The 13,598-nt window shown below is 33.4% G+C and overlaps 1 non-coding gene across 1 annotated transcript; it reads left to right on the forward strand.

Annotated features, from left to right (window-relative positions):
- The first annotated feature begins 739 nt into the window (after positions 1–739).
- LOC112724668 (small nucleolar RNA R71) lies at positions 740–847 on the forward strand. The gene has a single exon (XR_003163821.1). It is a non-coding gene; the product is annotated as a small nucleolar RNA R71 (small nucleolar RNA).
- The last annotated feature ends 12,751 nt before the right edge of the window (positions 848–13,598 follow it).

Raw genomic sequence — 13,598 nt, forward strand, 5'->3', positions numbered from 1 at the left:
TGCACTCTCCTTTTGGATTCTCTTCTGTATTGCTTGGGAGAGTACTAGGAGGGATTTCAGGGATCCTTTTACTCAGCTGGCCCACTTGTGCTTCCAGATTTCTAATGGAAGATCTTGTTTCATTCATGAAACTTACAGTGGCCTTAGACAGATCAGAGACTAAATTTGCCAAATTAGAAGTGTTTTGTTCAGAGTTCTCTGTCTGTTGCTGAGTGGATGATGAAAAAGGCTTGCTATTGCTAAACCTGTTTCTTCCACCATTATTAAAGCCTTGTTGAGGCTTTTGATCCTTCCATGAGAAATTTGGATGATTTCTCCATGATGAGTTATAGGTGTTTCCATAAGGTTCACCTAACTAATTTACCTCTGCTATTGCAGGGTTTTCAGGATCATAAGCTTCTTCTTCAGAAGATGCCTCTTGAGTACTGTTGGATGCAGCTTGCATTCCATGCAGACTCTGAGAGATCATATTGACTTGCTGAGTCAATATTTTATTCTGAGCCAATATGGCATTCAGAGTATCAACTTCAAGAACTCCCTTCTTCATAGGCGTCCCATTACTCACAAGATTCCTTTCAGAAGTGTACATGAACTGGTTATTAGCAACCATGTCAATGAGTTCTTGAGCTTCTGCAGGCATTTTTTTTAGTTGAATGGATCCACCTGCAGAAGTGTCCAGTGACATCTTTGATAGCTCAGACAAACCATCATAGAATATATCCAGGATGGTCCATTCTGAAAGCATGTCAGAAGGACACTTTTTGGTCAACTGTTTGTATCTTTCCCAAGCTTCATAGAGGGATTCACCTTCTTTCTGTCTGAAGGTTTGAACATCAGCTCTAAGCTTGCTCAGCTTTTGAGGAGGAAAGTACTTGGCTAAGAAAGCCGTGACCAGCTTATCCCAAGAGTTCAGGCTGTCTTTGGGTTGAGAATCCAACCATAATCTAGCTCTGTCTCTTACAGCAAAAGGGAAAAGCATGAGCCTGTAGACTTCAGGATCTACTCCATTAGTCTTAACAGTATCACATATCTGCAAGAATTCAGTTAAGAACTGAAAAGGATCTTCAGATGGAAGTCCATGAAACTTGCAGTTCTACTGCATCAGAGAAACTAATTGAGGTTTCAGCTCAAAGTTGTTTGCTCCAATGGCAGGAATGGAGATGCTTCTTCCATGTAAATTGGAATTAGGTGCAGTAAAGTCACCAAGCATCCTCCTTGTATTATTATTATTTTCGGCTGCCATCTCCTCTTCCTGTTCGAAAATTTCTGAAAGGTTATCTCTGGATTGTTGTATTTTAGCTTCTCTTAGTTTCCTTTTCAGAGTTCTTTCAGGTTTTGGATCTGCTTCCACAAGAATGTTCTTGTCCTTGCTCCTGCTCATATGACAAAGAAGAGAGCACAGAAAAATAATAATAATAGAAATTCTTTATACCACAGTATAGGGATTCCTTTGTGAGTGAAAGAAAAGAGGGAGATAAAGAATGTAATGGAATGGAAGAAACACAACTGTGAGGATGGCAGAGATGTGAGATGAGATGTTAGTAGATGAATAAATAAATAGAATAAGATGAAAGAGAAGGAATTTTCGAAAATAATTTTTGAAAAAGAGTTAGTGATTTTTGAAAATAGTTTTTGAAAAATGTTAGTAATTTTCGAAAATTAAGATTTAAAAATTAAAAATTAAAATAATTAATAAATTAAAAGGAAATTTTGAAAAAGGGGGAATATATTTTCGAAAATTAGAGAGAGAGAGTTAGTTAGGTAGTTTTCAAAAAGTTAAGAAACAAACAAAAAGTTAGTTAGTTAGTTGAAACAAATTTTGAAAAGGTGAGAAGTTAGGAAGTTAGAAAAGATATTTTGAAATCAAATTTTTGAAAAAGATAAGATGAGAAGATATTTTTGAAAAGATATGATAGAAATTAGTTTTTTTGAAAAAAGATTTGATTTTTAAAATCACAATTAATGACTTGATTCACAAAAAATCACGAGATATGATCCTAGAACTTAAAGTTTGAATCTTTCTTAACAAGCAAGTAACAAACTTCAAATTTTTGAATCAAAACATTAATTGATTATGTTATTTTCGAAAATTTGGTATAAAAATAGGAAAAAGATTTTTGAAAAATATTTTTGAAATAAAAGTGTTAGGTGAGAGACACCCCACCATGGTAAACTCTTTCCACTTTTCTCTTTTGTATATAGTTGATGAATAAATTGAGTTTCCATTGTTAGGTACTTACTTTTTCTATATCATTCTTGTATATATTACTCTTAGATGTTAGTTGCTTGGGTAAATTTTTGTTTTAGGTTGCATATTTGAATAGCAAATAATCTTGTCTTGAATTGCCTTTTTGTTTTGCATTGCATGTTTAAAGATTTTGTTATTTTGGAGTTTGGCTTGTCTAAAAAAAAGAGAGTATATCATGTGTACGCATACCCCACGCATATGTGTGACACCCAAAAATCTGATCGTGCGCCAACTATGCGAGTATCGTGCCATCGTATGATCTGGACAGAGAGTTGTGCCAGGATCATGCCAGAGCTGTGCATTAGGAATGCTTGATTGTCACGCGTACGCGTGACCCCCCATTTTCCCCATGTCATGCGTACGCATGCCCCACGCGTACGCATGACCCCCTGCTTCACACACTCTTCTTTTCTTCTCTTCTCTCCATTTTTTTCTTCTTTTTTCTTCTCTTCTCCTCTTTCCTTCTTTCAACCATTATCCACCACCACCATTTACCATCCACCATCATCTCGTTTAGTTAGTTAGTTAGTTAGTTAGTTTAATTTTCTATTTTAGGTGATAAGTTTTGGATTATTGATTTGATTTGCTGATTTTGCTGTGTATTGCTACTGATTACCAACTTGATGCTATTTTAGCATCATTGTTGTGAATATTTGTTGTTGGATTTCTTTATTGAGGGTACCATTTTGTTACTTGGTTTTGAATTCTTCTTGCTTAATATTTGTAAATACCAAGTTCTTGTGAATTGCCTTCAAAGCATTCTAAAGCTTTTGAATTGCATGTTTTGGCCACCATGAGATTTAAATCATTTACCCATGATTAGGCAATTGTATGTAGTTGATGTATTTTTTGTTAGGTGATGCTTGTTTATGATTAATTTTTATTTAGATCACCTAGTTGATATATTGAGATTGAGGTATTGTGAAATTGGATCGTAAGCTTATCTAGTGACATCTTTTTGAGCTTTCTAAGATTTGTGGACCATGCTTGTTATGTGGTAGATTTCAACTTCTATCTCTATTTTCCTAAGTGCATAGCACCCATGTTCCACCTTCTATGTCAATTAGGTGATGCAAACTAAACTATAAAGTGTATCATTGATTGATGTGTGACTTTCATATTTCATTTGGTTCATTGAATTCTCTTGCACATCAATTAATGTCCATTCGTTATTCATTTCAAAATTCCTTGATTATTGCTTTCATGCTTTCATGCTTCTTTATTACTTGTTTGTTTGTCTTAACCTACAAGTTTTCTTTAAAGCATCTCAAGCACATTAGAATGAGTGATGTGCATACTTCTTCTGTGTAATTATGACATAGCTTTTTATGCCAGTGTGTGTTCTAAACCGTGTGCAAACTTAGAATTCACACACTTGTTTCATTCATGTCACAAACTGATTCACTCACTTTATTTTAGTGATCATCACCTCATTCCAACAATCTATGCTTCCTTGCTTTTGCATTTACTCGTCTTACGATCCTGTTTTCTATCTTTCAGGATGACCCACCATAAGCAAAAAGGAAAGCATAAGAAGGAACATGTAGCAACCGGTTGATCCACCAGTTGAAGGTGGCAATCCATGTAGTCGTCTTACCCCCTTGCTCATCTTTGAATGCACCGAGGATGGTGCAAACTTTTAAGTGTGGAGAGGTCGTCCGACCAATCGGCCAATTTCTGGGTGAAAATTTCTAATCTAAACACTTTCACATTTTATTTACTTTTTATTCTATTACTAGGTCTTTTGGAATTCTTAGTTGCATTTTCTTGGTTTGCATATATATAATAAGTTTAGTCAAAATGATAAAATTTTCCAAGAAATTCATCTATAGGGCATCCCAATTGATTTGAGAAAAAAATTTCATTGAATTTTATTGAATTATATATTGTGGAACATGTTTTTGAACTAAGAACACATAAGTTTGTGAGCTTTTGAACCTAATTGTGTGGTTGCATCATATAACCACTATTTTCCTTCTCGTGTGTTATTCTCCCTCTATGATTGTAATCTTTGATTTGTTTGATTTTTTATGTCCATTATTTTGTGTAAATGCATTTATATGATCGAGGCTTTTATTTCATTTGAGCTCACTTACCCAAATGGCCTTACCCTTTTATCTACCTTTGTTAACTAATTTTGAGCCGATTTAATCCCTTTTATTCTTAATTTTAGCACATCATTACCCCTAAGTGAAAAATAATAAATATCTTTAATTTGGATCTTTGATTAGTGGTGCACGAAATTGTGATGTCCAGGCTCGAACAATCCCTGGCAACGTGAGCAACTTGGTACGCGTAATCGTGATTACACTTTAATGATGTAAAATTCATGGCTCTTTCTTTCCCTGGTAATGGCGCCAAGAACATGGTGCCAATACCATGGTTCACAACTTCGATACAACTAACCAGCAAGTGCACTGGGTCGTCCAAGTAATACCTTATGTGAGTAAGGGTCGAATCCCACGGAGATTGTTGGTATGAAGCAAGCTATGGTCACCTTGCAAATCTCAGTTAGGCAGATATAAATTGATAAGGGTGTTTTTGAATAATAAATAAAAGAAGGGATAGAAATACTTATGTAATTCATTGGTGAGAATTTCAGATAAGCGAATGGAGATGCTTTCGTTCCTCTGAACCTCTGCTTTCCTGCTATCTTCATCCAATCAGTCTTACTCCTTTCCATGGCTGGCTTTATGCAAGGGCATCACCGTTGTCAGTGGCTACATCCCCTCCTCTCAGTGAATAATATGCTCACGCACCCTGTCACGGCACGGCTATTCATCTGTCGGTTCTCGATCATGCTGGAATAGGATTCACCCTCCTTTTGCGTCTGTCACTAACGCCCAGCACTCGCGAGTTTGAAGCTCGTCACAGTCATTCAATCATTAAATCCTACTCGGAATACCACAGACAAGGTTTAGACTTTTCGGATTCTCTTGAATGCCGCCATCATTCTAGCTTACGCCACGAAGATTCCGGTTAAGAGATCTAAGAGATATTCATTCTAGCTTATTTCATGTAGAACGGAAGTGTTTGTCAGGCACGTGTTCATAGGGGAGAATGGTGATGAGCGTCACACATAATCATCACCTTCATCGCGTTCTTGGGTGCGAATGGATATCTTAGAAGCGAAATAAGATGAATTGAATAGAAAACAGTAGTACTTTGCATTAATCTTTGAGGAACAGCAGAGCTCCACACCTTAATCTATGGAGTGTAGAAACTCTACCGTATGAAAATACATAAGTGAAGGTCCAGGCATGGCCGAGATGGCCAGCCCCCAAAACGTGATCACAGGATCAAAATACAATCCAGGATGCCTAATACAATAGTAAAAGGTCCTATTTATAATAAACTAGCTACTAGGGTTTACATGAGTAAGTAATTGATGCATAAATCCACTTCCTGGGCCCACTTGGTGTGTGTTTGGGCTGAGCTTGAGTGTTGCACGTGTAGAGGTCCTTCTTGGAGTTGAATGCCAGCTTTTGTGCCAGTTTGGGCGTTCAACTCTGGTTTTGGATCCTTTTCTGGCGCTGGACGCCAGATTTGGGCAGAAAGCTGGCGTTGAATGCCAGCTTACGTCATCTATTCTTGGCCAAAGTATAAACTATTATATAATTTTGGAAAGCCCTGGATGTCTACTTTCTAACGCAATTGGAAGCGCGCCATTTCGAGTTCTGTAGCTCCAGAAAATCCACTTTGAGTGCAGAGAGGTCAGAATCCAAACAGCATCAGCAGTCCTTCTTCAACCTCTGAATCTGATTTCTGCTCAAGTCCCTCAATTTCAGCCAGAAAATACCTGAAATCATAGAAAAACACACAAACTCATAGTAAAGTCCAGAAATATGAATTTAACATAAAAAATAATGAAAACATCCCTAAAAGTAACTAGATCCTACTAAAAACATACTAAAAATAATGTCAAAAAGCCTATAAATTATCCGCTCATCAATTAGCTTAGTCTAGTGAGAGTGTGTATCATTTAAGTGTGGAAAGTTTGGGGACATTGGTAGAGATAAAAGTGTATTTTTTGTATTTTTATTGAAAATCTTGGGAATTGGGTACATACTTATGCATTGAATGTTGAACCATATGCATTAATCTTTTTTTATATATTATGTTATTGTTGAAAAAAATAGAAAAACAGAAAAAGAAAGCAATAAAAAGGGGACAAAATGCCCCAAAGAAGAGTAATAACAACAATGCATATGTGTTATAGTTGAAAAGAATATATGAGTATGAGGAAAAAGTGAGAATTATGGGTAGCTAGGTGTTGTATTAAAATTGTATAGGTTGTCATAGGTTAGGTGAGAAGTTTAAGTTAATCAAAGATTCAAATTTCAAGCTCACTTGACTATATGCATCCTTACCTTTACCCTAGCTCCGTTACAACCCTTGAAAAGCCCTCATGATATTTGTATGTATGCATTGAATAATTGTTGATTGTTAGATAAAAAATAAATCTTAGAAAGCATGATTAGAGGGGAATTGAGTGGATCGACCCTAAACACTTGAGCGATTAGAGAATATACACATCCGGTGAGGGGTTCGATTGCTCAATTCCATGTTTCCACCCTTAATTATTTCTTATCTTGCAAGTTTATATATTCTTTTACATGACCCAATTTAATTGTGGATTTGATTTGATTGTGATTACTTTAGCCCTTATGTTTATACATGCTTTCTTGGGAATTGATTTATTTTGACCAAGTGGTTGCATGCATGTAGATAGATTGCATATAGATAGTTACTTGCATTGAATAAATGTTGATACCCCTTTCTTGCATCTTTCTTGGTTTAGCATGAGGACATGCTTGGTTTAAGTGTGGGGAGGTTGATAAACCCCAATTTTAGGGTTTATCTTGGGTTGAATTTAGTGAATTTTATTAACTTATCTCACATTTATTTAATGAAATAGCATGATTTTGTGATCTCTCCTAATTTGCACTTAAGAGTAAAAACATGCTTTTTAGGTTCTTAATTTGCTAAATTTAATTTCTTTTAATTCCATTCGATGCCTTGATGTGCTTGATGAAGTGATTTTAGGTTTAGAAGGCAAATATTGGATTGAAGAAATGAAGAAAAAGTATGTAAAATTGGAAAATTCATGAAAAAATGAAGTTTGAAAATCTGCTCAGTTCCGCGTATGCGTGACCAGAGATTTCATCAAACGACGCATACGCGTGACATACAGCTCATTTATGGACTTATTCAAGCCTAGATCCAACTCATTTATGAAGTATTTGAGGCAGAATTCAAGAAGGAACAAGGGGGCAGCAATTAGTGTAGCTTAGGAACCATGTTTTAGGGTAGTTTTCTAGAGAGAGAATCTCCCTCTTCTCTCTAGAATTTAGGATTTTTAGTTTAATTTCCTCTTAAATTTAGATTTTAATTCTTGTTTTGATCTATTTTCTTTTACTTTTCTTTGTTCTATTGCCTTGATTTCCTTAGTTCTTCTTGTTAATTTATCTTTTATGCCACTTTTTTAGTTTATGAACACTCTTGTTATTTTGATTCCATTTAATGCAATTTTATGTTTTCATGTTTATTGATGCTTGTTTGAATTATTGTTGTTATTTTATTGGATTTGGTAGTTTTATATTTTAGTATTTTTGCAATTTAATATGCTTTTATTTTTATGCACACCAAGTATTTGATGAAATTCTTGACTTAGTTTTAGAGTAGATTTTTTAGCATTCTTGACTTGGAAAGAGAAGCTTGGTAATCTTGAGTCATTAATACCCAATTTAGATTGGTGATCTAGAGTTGTTAGTTAATCTTGTTTTCATTGACACTACTTATGGATTGGGATTAACTAGGCCTAATTGATTTTCTTCTGATGTGGAGATAACGTAACAGGCTTAGCTCTTGGTAATTATTGTATTATGATTAATGACTAGAATAGAAAACCTTAATTCTCGATCCTTGCCATGAATACCTCTTAGTATTTGTTATATTTAGTTGTTTTCTTTATTTTATTGTCATTTAAATTCTTGCCTTTTTATCAACCCACCCCCGTGAATCTCATAACCAATAATTGAGCATTCGATTGTAATTCCTAGGGAGAACGACCTGGGAGTAATACTCTCGGTTATTTTTATTAGGTTGAACTTGTGACAACCAAACTAAACTTTGGTGTGAGGATAAATTGCCGGTTTGGATGATGCTTGCAACGAAACATTTCTATTTCTATTGAGAGATTCTAAGCCGGCATATATCCTCACTATCAGAGCCCCTTTTCTATAACTACATCGGTGTCTTCCTCCGCAGCTAAACCCCTCGTCGTCACTACTGAGCCCATCGCCGTCACTGCTGAGAACCTTGTCGTCGCTACTGATCTCATTGCTGCTACACCATTATCCGTAAGACCGTAAGTTCATTTCTCTCTCTCTCTCTCTCCCTCTCTCTCTCTCTCTCTCTCCATCACATTGTGAGTTTGTACTTGGTTGATCTAAGTTCCTCTCTTCTTCTTCCACAAATTCATCGCTTGGTCGCCGTTGCTGTGAGCTTGGTCGTTGCTGTTGCATGTAATTCCATCACTGGAGCCCCTTTTCTCTGTCTCTCTAATCGTCAATAAATTTTACAACTTTTGATGAAATTTTGTTAATATATGTGTTATGCAGTGGGTTTATGTGTCTAATTGAGAATTTTGTTGATTGACAATTTTGTTGCAATTTTGTTGATTGAGAATCAGAGACTTTGTTGATTGCAATTTTGTTTATATATGTATGATTGTAGTTTTTCCTTTTTTATTTTGATTGAGAATCAGAGACTTCCTATAGTTTTTGTGATTGTTGTTTTTCTATAGTTTATACTAATATTTGCAATCTGATACTTACCTATGCTATCGTGCTTCTCTGTAAAGTTTCCAAGTGCTTTCAACCTTTAACAGAACTAGTTTACTTCAAGTTTTGTTTTTCTAATATATGCAACATAAGTATTCATCAATTTAATTACCTTGGTGAAAATATTTTTTTCCTATTGATGCTTTTCTTATCTCCCGAAACTCATCATAAAGCACGGTTGTTACAATAATACATAATGATTTCTTATGAAATTTAACTTTGTGAATTTTGATGGACAAAAGTTAGTGATATATATGAATAGTATCGTTAGCTCTTTTTTATATGTGGTGTATATATAAAGTCTCCCTTTTTGTTAAAGGTTCTATATGGTTTTGCTTAGTTTTTTCATTTTTTTCAATGTAGGTTTTTTAAGATTATTTCATGGCTAGTAATACTAGAGAAGACACACAAAGCAATAGTATTGCTCCTAATGATAATGAAATTGAAGTTTAGAGTAATGCTAATCCAACTTCAAAAACTCCACAAGCAACGGATCATAAGGTCTCAATTCCAAAAGGATCAACTCCTGTTAAAGGTGACAATAAGGCTAATGTTAAGAGTGCTTATTAGGAGTAACTTGATCATTTAAAGTTAAAGGTGAATAGAAGGTGAAATACAAATTTTGCAAGAGTGTGCTTAATGCAAATCCGAAGAATGGTACCAATTCATCGAAGAACCATGTGGATCGATATTGTAAGAGAATAAAAGTGGCCAACTCAAGGTAATCATCAATTGTTGAATCACTAGCAAAATAAACACAAATATAAAAAGTGAATGAAGATGGATTTGTGTTTGATTCTTCATACACAAGAAAGTGTATTGCCAAAATGATTGTCTTGCATGAGTATCCTTTGAGTTGTGTGGACCACCATGGAATAAGGCGAGTATTTGCTTCAATGCAACTAACATTTAAAGTGCATAGTTGAAACACAGTCAGAAAAGACATTTTGAAGATGTATGGGGATGAGAAGTTGAAGTTAACTCTAACTAGATGAAAATGATAGTAGAGTTACAATAACTAGCAACATATGGACTTCCAATCAAGAAAAAAGATACATTATTGTCATGGTTCACTATATTGATAGTTAATGGAAGTTGCAAATGCGCCTATTGAGGTACTTCAAAAATTTTATAAACTTGTATACATTGTGTTGTCTTTATATGTTGAGTTTCATTAATCTAAAATGCATGCATGCATGCTTGTTTTATTTTTCAACTTTTGTTATGTTCTTTGTCCTCATACAAGTGAAGTTCTCACTCAAATGTTGATTAAAATATTGTTAGAATGGAACATTGATAGAAAATTATCCATTGTTACATTGGATAATTATTCTACTAATGATTCTATGATAGATAAACTGTTGGGGCATTTAGATTCTTCATTCTTGATTTGGGGGGAGGGGGGATAAATTGTTACATATGCGTTGTTGTGCTCATATATTGAATTTGATTGTGAAAGATGGTTTAAGTATAGTTAAGAAAAGTATAGAAAAGATTCGTAGTAGTGTATTGTATTAGACTGCAACACAGAAAAAGAATGAAACTTTTGTGAGTTAGTGTGTTAAAATAACGATTCCATTTACTAGAAAAAATTAGTTCTTGATTGCTCGACTAGGTGGAACTCATCTTATTTGATCTTAGAAACTGTTTTGTTGTATAAAGTTGTCTTTCCTAGGTTAAGGTAGAAGGAATCCCAGTATAAAATTATGCCAAGTAATGAGGAGTAAAAACTTGTCAAAGAAAATATGTGATAGATTGAAGTTATTTATGATGTTACTCAACTATTTTCTAGGTCTAAATTTTCGACTGCCAATGTTTATTTTACTTTGGTTTATAAAATAAAAGTGTCATTAGATGAATGAAAATTTCTACTAATCCATTAATAGCTAATATGACATCTAGCATGAAGAAGAAATTTGAAAAGTATTGAGATAAAAATTCATGGCATTATGAGTGTTGCTACTGTTTTAGATCCTAAGTACAAGATGGTTAGGGTTAAGTTTCAATTTGAAAAAATATATCCAAATCTAATATAATGTTCTAAGTTGATAGAATTTATCAATTGTGTAATGAATTGGTTAATGAATGCAATCAAAAAATGTGTTCTGATATGTCACATGTTAGTACAAAAGAAGTTGATGAAAGTGAAAATGTAAATCTATTTGGGGTGATGATTATAAGTGTATCCTAAAAGAAAAAAAAATGACAAAGGGTTTATATGTGAATGTTGAGTTTGATCATTATCTTGAGAAGGAAATTCATCCTCCAAATTATCCTAACTTTAATGTTTTGAAAAGTGGAAGATCAATCAGATGAAATTTAAAGTTCTTGCAAAAATATGCAATGATATATATGTTATTCTGGTGTCCACTGTTGCTTCTGAATCTGCTTTTAGTACAAGTGGTCGTATAATTTCTGCTCTTCGTGAAAAGGTCAAAGAAAACATAATTGAAGTTCTGATGTATGGCCAAAGTTGGTTGTGGGCAATTTTGGGGAGTAAAGGTGATATATTATTATTTAATCTTTATTTATGTTAGTTTTTTGCATAATACTAATTAATTTATTAATTGATATCTCTTTTATTTTTCAGGTTTATTCAAACTTTTAGTGATTATGAAGATGTGAAAAGTAATCAAGAATAAGGATTGAAAACTCTTTTATATCTAATGTTACAATTTTTTTATGGTGTTAAATTTATAGTGATTAGACATTAGCTTTTTTTTTAATTTCAAGTTATTTGACATTGTATGAATTTTATGTTTGTATTTTAAGTTATGTATGAATTTAAAGTTTTTATCTTAATTTATATATGAATATGTAAAAATTAATGTGTTATTTAATTTTTAGAGGGGCGGGATGAGTACCTGCGGGAGCGGGTTAGGGTACAATAGTCTACTACCCGCTAGAAGTGAAAGGAGGGCAGGGTGGGGTCGGGTAGGACAAAAATGCGCCCCTACCCATCCCACTGCCAACCCTAACAACATTACTTCTAAGTGAAAAATCATAAATATTCTTAATTTAATTTTTGATTAGCTTTAGCTAATGGATGTTGCATCATTTAGGGGGGAGAAAACTTTGATGGAGAAAAATGCGGTGTATTTATTAAAAAATTTTGGGAATTGAAAAAGCACATATATGCATTGAATTGTTAAAAGCATATGCATCTACTCATGAAAAAAGAAAAAGGAAAAAAAATCAAAAGATAGAAAAAAATGTATATAGAAAAGAAAAAAATTGAAAGGAATAAATATTGTTCTAAATGACATTTTTAGGAGTAAATGCATATGTGATGTGAATTAATTAAGAATGCATAAGTGTGTGTAAAAAGTGAGGTATAGATAAAATACAATGGATAGTAGAATTTTGTGTTAGAATTAAGTAGGATGTTGAGAGTTAGGTGGAGATCTAAACTAATCAAAGGTTCAAATTCTTAGTCCATTTAATCAAATACATTTTCATATTTACCCTAGTCTCATTACAAATCTTTAAAGTCCTCATGATATTTATATGTATGCATTAAATATTTGTTGACTGTTAAAGGAAGATCAAGTCTTAGAAAGTAAGGTTAGAAGAGAATTGAGAAATTTAACTCTAAACACTAGAGCGATAAGAGAGTAAACTTATTTAGTGAGGGTTCAAATGCTCAATTATATATTCCATCATAAAATATTACCTTGCAAGTTTGTACTTCTTTTATAATTTAATTGATTCATGGAATTGAGTTGCTTGATATCATATTTCATCCTCTGTACTTTATTATATTCTTGGACACCAATTTGTTCTAACCATGTAGATTAATTGTCACTAAATTAATAAATTGGGTTTAGTTATTATTTTCCTTGTTATTTTCTCCTTCTTATGTAGTATGAAGACATGCTATTGTCCAAATATGAGAAAATTGATAAACTCCATTTTATCATTTTATTTTGTGCCAAAAAGTGTGGCCTTTATGAACTAACTTCTGCATTTTTGACATTTTTAGAGATGTTTGTGTATATTTCTCTCATTAAGTTCGATAGTTAAAATCATACTTTCTAGGACTATAATTTATTAATTTTATTCTACTTGATACTGTGATGTGTCCTTGTTTAATATATTTCAGATTTTAGGGGCATTAGTGGTCTTAAAGATTGAAGAAGCATGAGCAAGGAGGAAATTGCATGAAGAAAATAAATGATGTCTACAAATACATAGATGCGTCCTTAAATGCACACGCATGATTTATGCGTATGCATCACTTTGTGCGTATGCATCTCTCTAGAATTCTTAGATTTCTACTTTAATTCTCTCTAGTTCTAGGTTTTAATTTTGTTTAGGTGTAATTTTGCTCTTATGTTCATGTTTTCATACTCTACCTTGCTTAGAATCTTTTGTTAGTTGCTTCAGGTTGTTATTTTAGTTTATAAACATGTATTGAATTTTCACTTTCCATTATGAATTTGATGTTTCATGTTTTATTATTGCTTATTTGAGATGCTATTGTTGCTTTCTAAAATTGGATAGTT

Source organism: Arachis hypogaea, chromosome 11 (genome assembly GCF_003086295.3).
Source record: "Arachis hypogaea cultivar Tifrunner chromosome 11, arahy.Tifrunner.gnm2.J5K5, whole genome shotgun sequence".
Taxonomy (NCBI): domain Eukaryota; kingdom Viridiplantae; phylum Streptophyta; class Magnoliopsida; order Fabales; family Fabaceae; genus Arachis; species Arachis hypogaea.